Raw genomic sequence first — 10000 nt, forward strand, 5'->3', positions numbered from 1 at the left:
TTTATTTGAAGAAGAACTTAAACAGAGATGGATGTAAAGGATGACTTTGAAAGGATGATATCAAAAAAACCAAGAACAAATAAGAGAGAGGGAGGGTGGAAAATGCCATTAAATCACACTAAGGAGGGATTTATTTTGTCAATGACTATCAACATGACATCTCATTCATGACATTAGTGAGGCTTCGGGTGATTTGAACATGTGACACCTGTGATGGTCATGGAGAAAGAAAAAATTAAGTAGAAACATGCATTTCTCTCCATCATTTGGATGTATTCATTCATGCACCTGCAAAACATAATGAAAACAGAACGAACAGCATGGTGCGAAATTCACTCTGAAATTCTAGGACTTTGTCGCTTCCTTTGGGAAAATCTTTCAGTTTTTGCTGAAAACAAGAAAAAAATATCTGCTAATAGGATTAGAAAAATAAACTGGTTTTCCCTTTGAATTAAAGTGTAACTTTGCCAATTTTCAATCCGCTTTGTATTTTTTCATTGTCGCCAATGTAAATGAACAGTGTTTAGGCCACTCGTTCTCTGTGTTACATGGACCAAGAAATTCATGTTTATTTGTCAGCCAAAGTTTTGACAGTTCCAGGGCTTTCATGAAAACTACAGATTGTACTTCTGCATTTTTGAATCCCCACCCATGGACAATCTGATGGTTATTAACAGAGCAGTTATTGTAAGGGAAGGTTTATCACTGAAAATTGTATGTACAAACATCATTATGGAAAAAAATGGAACTATGGTATTTTGCTTCGGGAGGAACTGACGTTCGTGGTCATCCAGTTTAAAATTGTAACTACAAACACAGAGGTTTTCAGCTGCGTTCTCTCTGTATTTACGATTGTTTGTGGCCTTTAGCCGCTGTCTACAACACGCTGGATCCTTCACTGGAAACCAAAAGTAACTCACTCACGCTAAACGTTTACTCTGAATTATTGCACCCGAGAACAACACAAGTTGACACCATTATGACAATGTTTGCTAAGTAGTATGTCCTACTAAAGCAAGGAGGTATTTGACTGGTCAAGCATTTCCATAGCAGACTGGTGGGCGTGGCCTCGCACAGCAACAAGCCCAGTGCATTATGGGTGTTGAAGTTTTCCTACTGTACCTATTTGGCGAAAGGGAAGACAATAGTATTTTTTCTATGTTTTGTCTATGTAACATCAATAATAAATTTAAAAAAGCCTTTCTGCATAGGCAGCCAAGTTTTATTGAAAGCCCATTTTGCCAGCGGTGAAGTAGTTTCAGATATGTTTTTCTTGTTTGAAGCATATACTAGATTCATAAACAAGACTTAATATCTAGTTTAATTTAGCATCTCAAGTAAATGTCTCTTGAATTAAGAATGTTTTGATATTTGTACTGGAAAACAAGACATAAATACCAAGTAAGATTTTTTTTTTGCAGTGAAGAGTGTCAAAATGAGAAGAGATAATAGCTTGTAGTCCTTTTGCTTACATATTTCATTAAAAATTCAAGAAAACCGGGAATCAACACATAAACTTGAACACAAGAGAACATACTATAGTACAGTGATGTATCAGTAATATCATGGTACTTTTTCAAATTTGTGGGATGTTTTCCACTCATTTATCAGTGAAATCAGGCTTGGATTTTGGGTTGCTTGCCACTGTCACCTCTATTAAAGGGAAATTATGATTTCACTTTTCTAACTTTAGTTAGTGTGTAATGTTGCTTTTTGATCATAACATCTGCAAAGTTATGACGCTCAAAGTTCAAAGCAAAGGGAGATATTTGCTTTTAAAGAAATCGCTTTTTAAGGACTACAACAAACGGCTGGTAGAGAATCCTAAAATTTACATAAACCCCGCCCCCTGAACACGATTTATAGATTATCAAGACAGAATATGCTAATCAATGAGTAGAAGATAACTTCTCATAAGCTTCATAAATTCACCAACTAACCATTCAGAAATGTCCTGTTGCATTCTACATGTCTTCACTTCTTCTTGAGTCTCTCCATCATTGTCTGACTCCGGTTTGAACATAAAAGGCTAAAAGTTTTTGACATTTTCAGTGCATGTCTGTGTGAGTGCAAGCTGTTGAAGCTCCGCCCCCTGTGCCGGGACCAGCAGCTCATTTGCATTTAAAGGAACAGACACAAAACAGTGCGTTTTTGCTCACCCTCAAAAATTGACAATTTTAACATATAAAAATATCTGTGGGGTATTTTTAGCTGAAACTTCACATACACACTCTTGGGACATCAGAGACTTATTTTACATCTTGTGAAAAGGGCATTATACCACCCCTTTAAGACATATTAAGACACTTAATATTCAGTAATATCATCAGTTTGACTGCACTGACACTATCACATGAAAACATAACGAGAACTGAATTTAGCTGAATAATGACACTATTGACTTCTGTAGAGCTACTTTACAGGTGACTCAAATTTGTTTCATAATTGATGAACTTTACAGTTATTGAACTGAACTGAATCAACACTGAACTGAATTGAGCTGAATAATTACTTTTTCGAGCTGCTTTACAGTAGAATTTAAATTTGTCTCATATTTGATGTTTGCATTCTGTTATTTTCCTGTTTATTACTGTGAAGCTGCTTATAAACAGTCTGTATCATATAAAGCACTATAGAAATGAAGGTGACGTAACTTGTTTCAGAGTTTTTGTTGCCCTTTCCAAGTAGAAATTCTCATTGTCTGAGTTGAATGGAAAGCAGCATGAGGAAAAGCACAGTAACACACACTCCTGACCTGCAGTTGTATGAATTTAAAGTCCATCCACTGTAAATTGGCATATGAATAATTCATTTGTGTTAAACAAGATTTAAAGCTTAATTAACTCCGGCTGAGTCTGACGAGATAGAAAAGAAATGCGTCTCTTCTAGCAGCACAGTTTCACCTCACTAGAGACGGCGAGACAGAAGCAAGGGGGCGTCTCTGAAGACACAGTAATTCACAGTAATTTAGACACTGTACTGTATTAAAACGCTGTCAGAGACCCGCAATTATGCACACATCCACAGCGACCGGCTCCTTCTAGACACTTAAACAAAATACAACCTTTGAACGTTTCTCTCACACACAGACACAACGCTCCACCTACCAGCATTTTAAGGGGTCATTCACACAGGACACATTTTTGCATTTGTTTGCACTTGTTTTAATCTGTTTTGAGGCAATCTCACTGTTTTATAAGCATATATGTATTGAGACAGCAGGTCAAGTTAAAACTTTTAAAGAGGCCTTTTTATGCCATTTTTCAAAGTCTTGATATTGTTTTTGGGCTCTACTAGTATAGGTTTTAATGGAAGCTTGTTTCCGCCACAGAATAAAAAAGGTAATTGCGATTTATCTCACAATTCTGACTTTTTTTCTCAGAATTGCATGTTTATATCTTGCAATTCTAAATTTATAACACGCAAATGGGAGTTAGATTTGCATGATATAAATTGTGAGATATAAACTCGCAATTCTCCGAAAAAAGTCAGAATTGCAAGTTTATTTCTTGCAATTACGAGTTTATATCAAGCAATTCTGAGTTTATATCTCGCAATTCTGACTTTATAACATGCAATTCTGATAAATAAATAATTGTGAGGTGTAAACTCGCAATTGTGAGATAAAAAGTCACAATTATCTTTAAAAATGTTTCCTTTGTTTAGAGGATCCATTTCTAGGTAGGAAAGCATCAAGGCACGTCCAAATCCAATGTTATCTCACGTCTCCTGAGATCCTTTCATCTGATCGTTTTTTGAAGGCAGCGTAGATGTATCTTTCAATACCTTTGATATCCCACAATCCTGTGCTTTCCACTCTGTGACCATAAAGATGGCATCTGAAATGTACATTTTTGGCCAACATTTTCCACTTTTGATGTAATTTCTAGCGAGAAATTACTATTGTAGAAATTAAATATTAGCTTAGTTATCACCTAAGCTGTAGATCATTAAACCGTTACACTGCCTCAGAAGAACTCTATCATGGAAACTACCATGTATAAACCATAATTATACGATTTAATAATCAAATAAAAAGGAATTTATACTTGTATGATATAACTGTAATATTAATATTAATATTCTAGCCGTTGAGCGTACATCGGTTGTACACTCGTTATTGCGGTGCATTGTGGGATTGAATGAGTGCACTCGATAATGCCCACTATGGTTTCGGACACCACTACAAATGGCCGTCCCCTCAAATAGTGCACTGTTTAAGGATATAGGAGGTGATTTCGAACACAGCCATTGCCTCGGTTTAGTTCCTGTCTCTATGAAGCCCCTCCTTCTGAAAAGCACACTGTGCTCTGATTGGTCGGCTGGAGCAGTGTGTTGTGATTGGTTGAGCGATTCGAGTGTGTTTTGGAAATGTCCCGTCCCTTCCCATAACCGCCAGTTTAACACACTACTAACTAACTCGACCAGGCCCCACCCCTTTATTCTGCGCATTAATTATTTAAATGAGGAATATTGTGACGTGTTCGTTCCCGGAAGAAACTCAAGACTACAATGGAGGCGTTTCAGGGAGTTTAGAAAAAGTGACACTGATTATAGAGAAGAACTTTGTGCTTTGCAGAGCTTTTTCACGCTCAAACAGGCAACATTACACACTAAAGAAAGTCAAGACAAAAACTCCTCTGCAGCCTATGTAAAACATTCAAAATATTAATTGCTCACTCCTGAGGTTACATTTGGTTAGAAGGCAGATTGTAAGCAGACTCTGTCTTTATCCGTATTAAAGCGTCAGAGCATGACTTCAGCTGATCAGAGAGAGAAATGAATCTTCATTCCTCCGGCGTGTCTTTGGAGAACATTAATTATTTTCGTTACACAACGACAGCAGAATCCTCCCCAACTTTAAACTCATTCTCGCCGTTAATTAGGAGGAAAAGTCTTCCATGATGCTCCTCAACTGGCAGATCAACGTTTGGAAGTGGAACGCCAGGCGTTTTTGAGGCTTATTTTAATTTTGTTGTCATGCATGAATTGGTTGCTTCTCATTAGCCGACAGGCCTGATTGAAATATTGGAAGTTAAGTTACCAAGGCAACAAAACAGGAAGATTTGGTGATCGGAAGACAAAAGACTGAGGCCTGGAATGACCTTGGAATGATTTTAGACAGTGTTTCTGTGCTTTTGTTTGCTCCTGAGGTCAAAGGTTAATTGCATTACAATCTCAAACCAATTTCCTGCTGTCATCCAAACTCAAGGCCACCGTTCACCTGCTAACCGCAGCTCATTTACAGCTGAACGGCTGTCTAAATTCGCTTTAACTTAAACAAGATCATGTACAGTGTAAGGGTGGATTCCTGCAGGGGTTCAGGGGGCAAGACTGCAGAATGACTAAAGAAACGTCAGCAAGATGGTAGAAAACTGTACATTTCTTGTCTATTACCACCCACTGCTACTTATACCAACAACGGAAATAAGCGCAGTTACAATAGATTAATATGTCTATATAGAGTGACAATATTGTATTGCAATAGGTAGCACTTCAAAGTCAATACCAAATCAAAACTATTATTTGTAATCGAAAAGGTTTCATGACAAAATATGGTTATGGTTACACTTAAAATAATTACTAAATAGATGTATGAGATGATAACATACCATTAAAGGGATGGTTCGGAGTAAAATCAACCTAGGGTCCTTTGCACCATGACCTCGAGCCAAACACCCCCCAGAAGCCTTTTATCCCTTGGTCGAACATTATTAAAGTTAGAGCTTATTTAGAGAGATCAGCCGGATGGCTTAGTGCAGGCGCTAATGGATCCAAGACTGTATCTGGTAAATTACCCCACTAATAATGCCCAGAATGGGACCAGACTTCTACAGTCGTACAAATAGGTTCTGTAAACGAGGCATTGGAAAGTTTGTAAGTACATCAGGAGTTTATTTAAATAACACTTGCCTGATGGCTAATGCTACCGCTAACCCGCACGTCGAGGTCACTTCTGTGATTTGGGAAAAGCACGTAAAAGTGTTAGTGTTAACAAAAGTGTTAGTGATAACACAAGAAGTGTTAACAACTTAGTGTTAACTAATAATTGTTACAAACTGGTACTACCAACAAAATATTAGTGCATTCCTGGAACTGGGCGTCGTTACACTACATCCTTATGCATCGCTTTCTGCCAGGACTTTTACGGGCTTTTCCCAAATCACGGAAGTGACGTCGACGTCCGGGTTAGAGGTAGCATTAGCCATCAGGCAAGTGTTATTTAAATAAACTCCTGATGTACTTACAAACTTTCCAATGCCTCGTTTTATGAGTACAGAACCTATTTGTACTTCTGTAGAAGTTTGGTACCATTCTAGGCATTATTAGTGGGGTAATTTACGAGATACAGCCTTGGATCCATTAGCGCCTGCACTAAGCCATCCGGCTGATCTATCTAAATAAGCTCTAACTTTAATAATCTTCGACCAAGGGGAAAAAGGCTTCTGGGGGGTGTTTGGCTCGAGGTCATAGTGCAAAGGACCCTAGGTTGATCTTACTCTGAACCATCCCTTTAAATTGTACCAAGCATATAGCCAGAGAATCAAAGAGCAGAGAGCCACAAGAAAGGGACCACAAGAGCCAGAGCAACAGTTACAATCTTCTTTTATCCTTTCCCTGACCATGTGACTAAAACCCAAATGTGAGACATTCAAACTGACCAATCAGATAATTACAACTTCCCCCATTGTACTAAAGGTGTGACAATTCATAGACCCCCGAAGTACACACATCTTGGCCTACAGGCCTTGATCACTATCAGCTCCTCCAAATGGTCATTGGGGAAAGAGGGGGTGGAAAACAGTAAAGCAAATGTCTTTGTTCATTTCATATATCTTGGATTATTTTCAATCCTACAACAGTGAGGAAATTACTGTAAGGATACCACGTACAGAGCTGTTAAACCTATATTTACACACACACACACACACACACTTCGGCAACACGTGTCAAGTCTATATTACAGTGTGTTTACGGTCAGAAGGCACACATTTGACCTCGTGATTATTTGAGTCATTGTTTGCTGTGGTTTCAGTTCCAGAAATGCTTTTCGACCTCCGGGTCTATGGTCAGGTCATGCAATCTCAGGTAGATTCTAAAGCCTGTTGAGCTGTGAGCAAAGGTCAGAGGTCAGACAGAAACAAACACAGAAACCTTGAGGAAGTCAAAGTCTGGAGGCTGAAGATGGAGAGGAATATTTTACGAATCTCTCTAGTCTAGTGTATCCCTCATGCTATTTCCAAGTATTCAAAACAATAAAAGCAAACATTTGCATGTAAATATGATAATTTGTAAATATGTAAATAATTATTATCCAAATCAGTTTCTATCACAGCAAACAAGAGGTTACAGGACATTTTCTCAATCCTCACTTAGAAAACGCGGATTGGATTTGATCCTAAACTCATGGATTTCATCCTACGTCGACAGTGAGGAACAAAACGCAGAAACTGATATGAAAATGTTCTTATGTGAAGTTTTTGCACTCATATTAAAATAATATGACATAGATTATGAAAATGTAAAGAAAAACAGGCAATCACAATATTAATTTATACTATTATGTATTTAAAATGAGCAACATTTTTAATTGTTTTGTTATAATTACATTACTGAAATGAATTCATTACATCAATAATTTCCTGAAAAAATATAAATAGTATCTCAGTGACACTACAACACAGTATATTGTGTTATTTTACTATAATTTATTATTGAGATAGGCCCACTAAAAGTAACTATTGATATTTTAATAACTATTTTTTTTAGTTATTGTGTTTTAATATGCTTATATAGTTTTTATTAATTTTTACTGTAGTTTTAGTTATTTTAGTACATCAAGTAAAACTAAATTAGCAATTTTATCTTTATATATTGGATTCTGTTTTGGTTAACATTTATTTCAAGTATTTCGAGGTTTTGGTTTTAGTTAACATTAATAACCCTGATATACAAAAAAAAGTCACTGTTTGGATTTAAATAGGCAAATTCTTAAGAGTCTATGATTGGATCATTATTGTTGTGATTATTAGTTTCTAGCATGTTATATGTTTGGCAACAGTTCTTCTAACCCTAATAGATGGAGTAGCTTTTCATTTCATGGAAGAAACATCATGACCATATTCCAGAATGATATTGTCAAGATTCATCAGACTCAGATTGTGAAAGAATGGTTGGGAAGAGCATGAAGAATCATTTTCACACATGAATTTGAAAGTCTTTGGGATGTGCTGGAGGAGACTTCACAGAGCGCTGGACTCTTGGATTGTCATTACCAGATCCTGACCGAAAATTGGTGCATCTCTTAATGGAAATAAATGTTGTGATGTTATTTCCATCAAGAGGTGCATTGTGTCTATACATTTTATAAATAATTCCTAAGAAAAGTTTGGAAACTGTCATAAATTCACATTTGGGATCATTCTATGTATACATGTCTTCATAAATGTGTCCCCTGATTTGGACCATTTGTCTCATTATGCTGATTAGCTCCGCCCACACTGAAATGTTATTGGTCCAACATAATTGCATATTAATTACTAAATATATCACGACATTTAATAGTAGTTCCAGAGGCAGAATTCAAATCACGTACCTGAATGTGAGATGAATGTGAATGCTAACAGCTCGTTTTCTCCAAGCACGTATTATACACCCACTTGGCTGAAACACAGGGTAAATCTAATAGACTGAACTCTCCCAGCATGCTTCTGATATTACAGCTGATTATGAGCAATATCTCACGCAGATGACGGCTCTGGATGTATATTGAGAACATTTACCTACTGAGAATTCCTGCTTCCATAAAAGATCTGAAGGTGCTCAAATAAATCCACAGCAGCACAAAATGAAAACGCTTTAAGTCTTTCTGCTTGAAATAACTCAAATCAACCTAGGTCAAATAAATACATATTCATAAATGTACAGTTTTTATTTAGGCCAGAGGGAGAAAGAGAGAGATCATTTAATTAATATGTGTCTAATGTGTATATTGATCATCAACAGGCTTTTGCGAATCAACAACACGGATTCATTTCCATGGAACTCAAAAGACACAAACACACACTTCTGTGAAACTAGTGGTTGTTTCTTCAGTATCCGCTGTTACTTACTTTACTAAGTGATCAGACGCACCATATTCACCAGCTGAAAGATTAAACGGGTGAAAAATATCCAACAGATGCAAATTGAGGAACCGGAGTCAGAGATACTGACCAGAAAGATCACAGAGACTCTTTTGAATTGGACCAGTAAGCAACACCCTAGCAACCACACAAAAACTACATGCATTAAAAAGACTCTAAACACCCTTTAGCAATGCAGCAACACACTTGCAAATCACAACACTCTAGCATCAACATTCTAAACACCTTAGAAACCACTTAGCAACACCCTGGCAACCACACATAACACTCTAGCATCAACATTCTGAACACCTTAGAAACCACTTAGCAACATCCTGGCAACCACACATAACATTCTAGCATCAACATTCCAAATGCCCAACAATGACCAACATGACAATTCTTGACAATTCCACATTACTTAATATTTTCGATTAAGCATGAAGTTTATTTACTTCATTTTTTTAAGTTAAGTCAACTGATCCATTTTTACAGTGCACAACACTCTAGCATCAACATTCTGATCACTTTAGCAACCACTTAACAACACCCAGGCAAACACCCTTGGATAATCACTCTGAATACCTTAGAAACCACTTAGCAACAACCTGGCAACCACACACAACACTGGATCAACACTCTGAACACCTTAGCAAATTCTTAGCAACACCCCTGCAGCTACCCTCAACACTCTTGGATCAACACACTAACACTTAAGCAACTGCTTACCAACACCCTGGCAATCACCCACAACACTCTTGGATCAACACTCTGAACACCTTAGCAACACCCTGTCAATCACACTCACTACACTCTAGCATTGACATTCTGAACACCTTAGCAAACTCTTAGCAACACCCTGGCAACCAACCACC

The sequence above is a fragment of the Squalius cephalus genome (assembly GCF_949319135.1).
Source record: "Squalius cephalus genome assembly, chromosome: 14".
Taxonomy (NCBI): Eukaryota; Metazoa; Chordata; class Actinopteri; order Cypriniformes; family Leuciscidae; genus Squalius; species Squalius cephalus.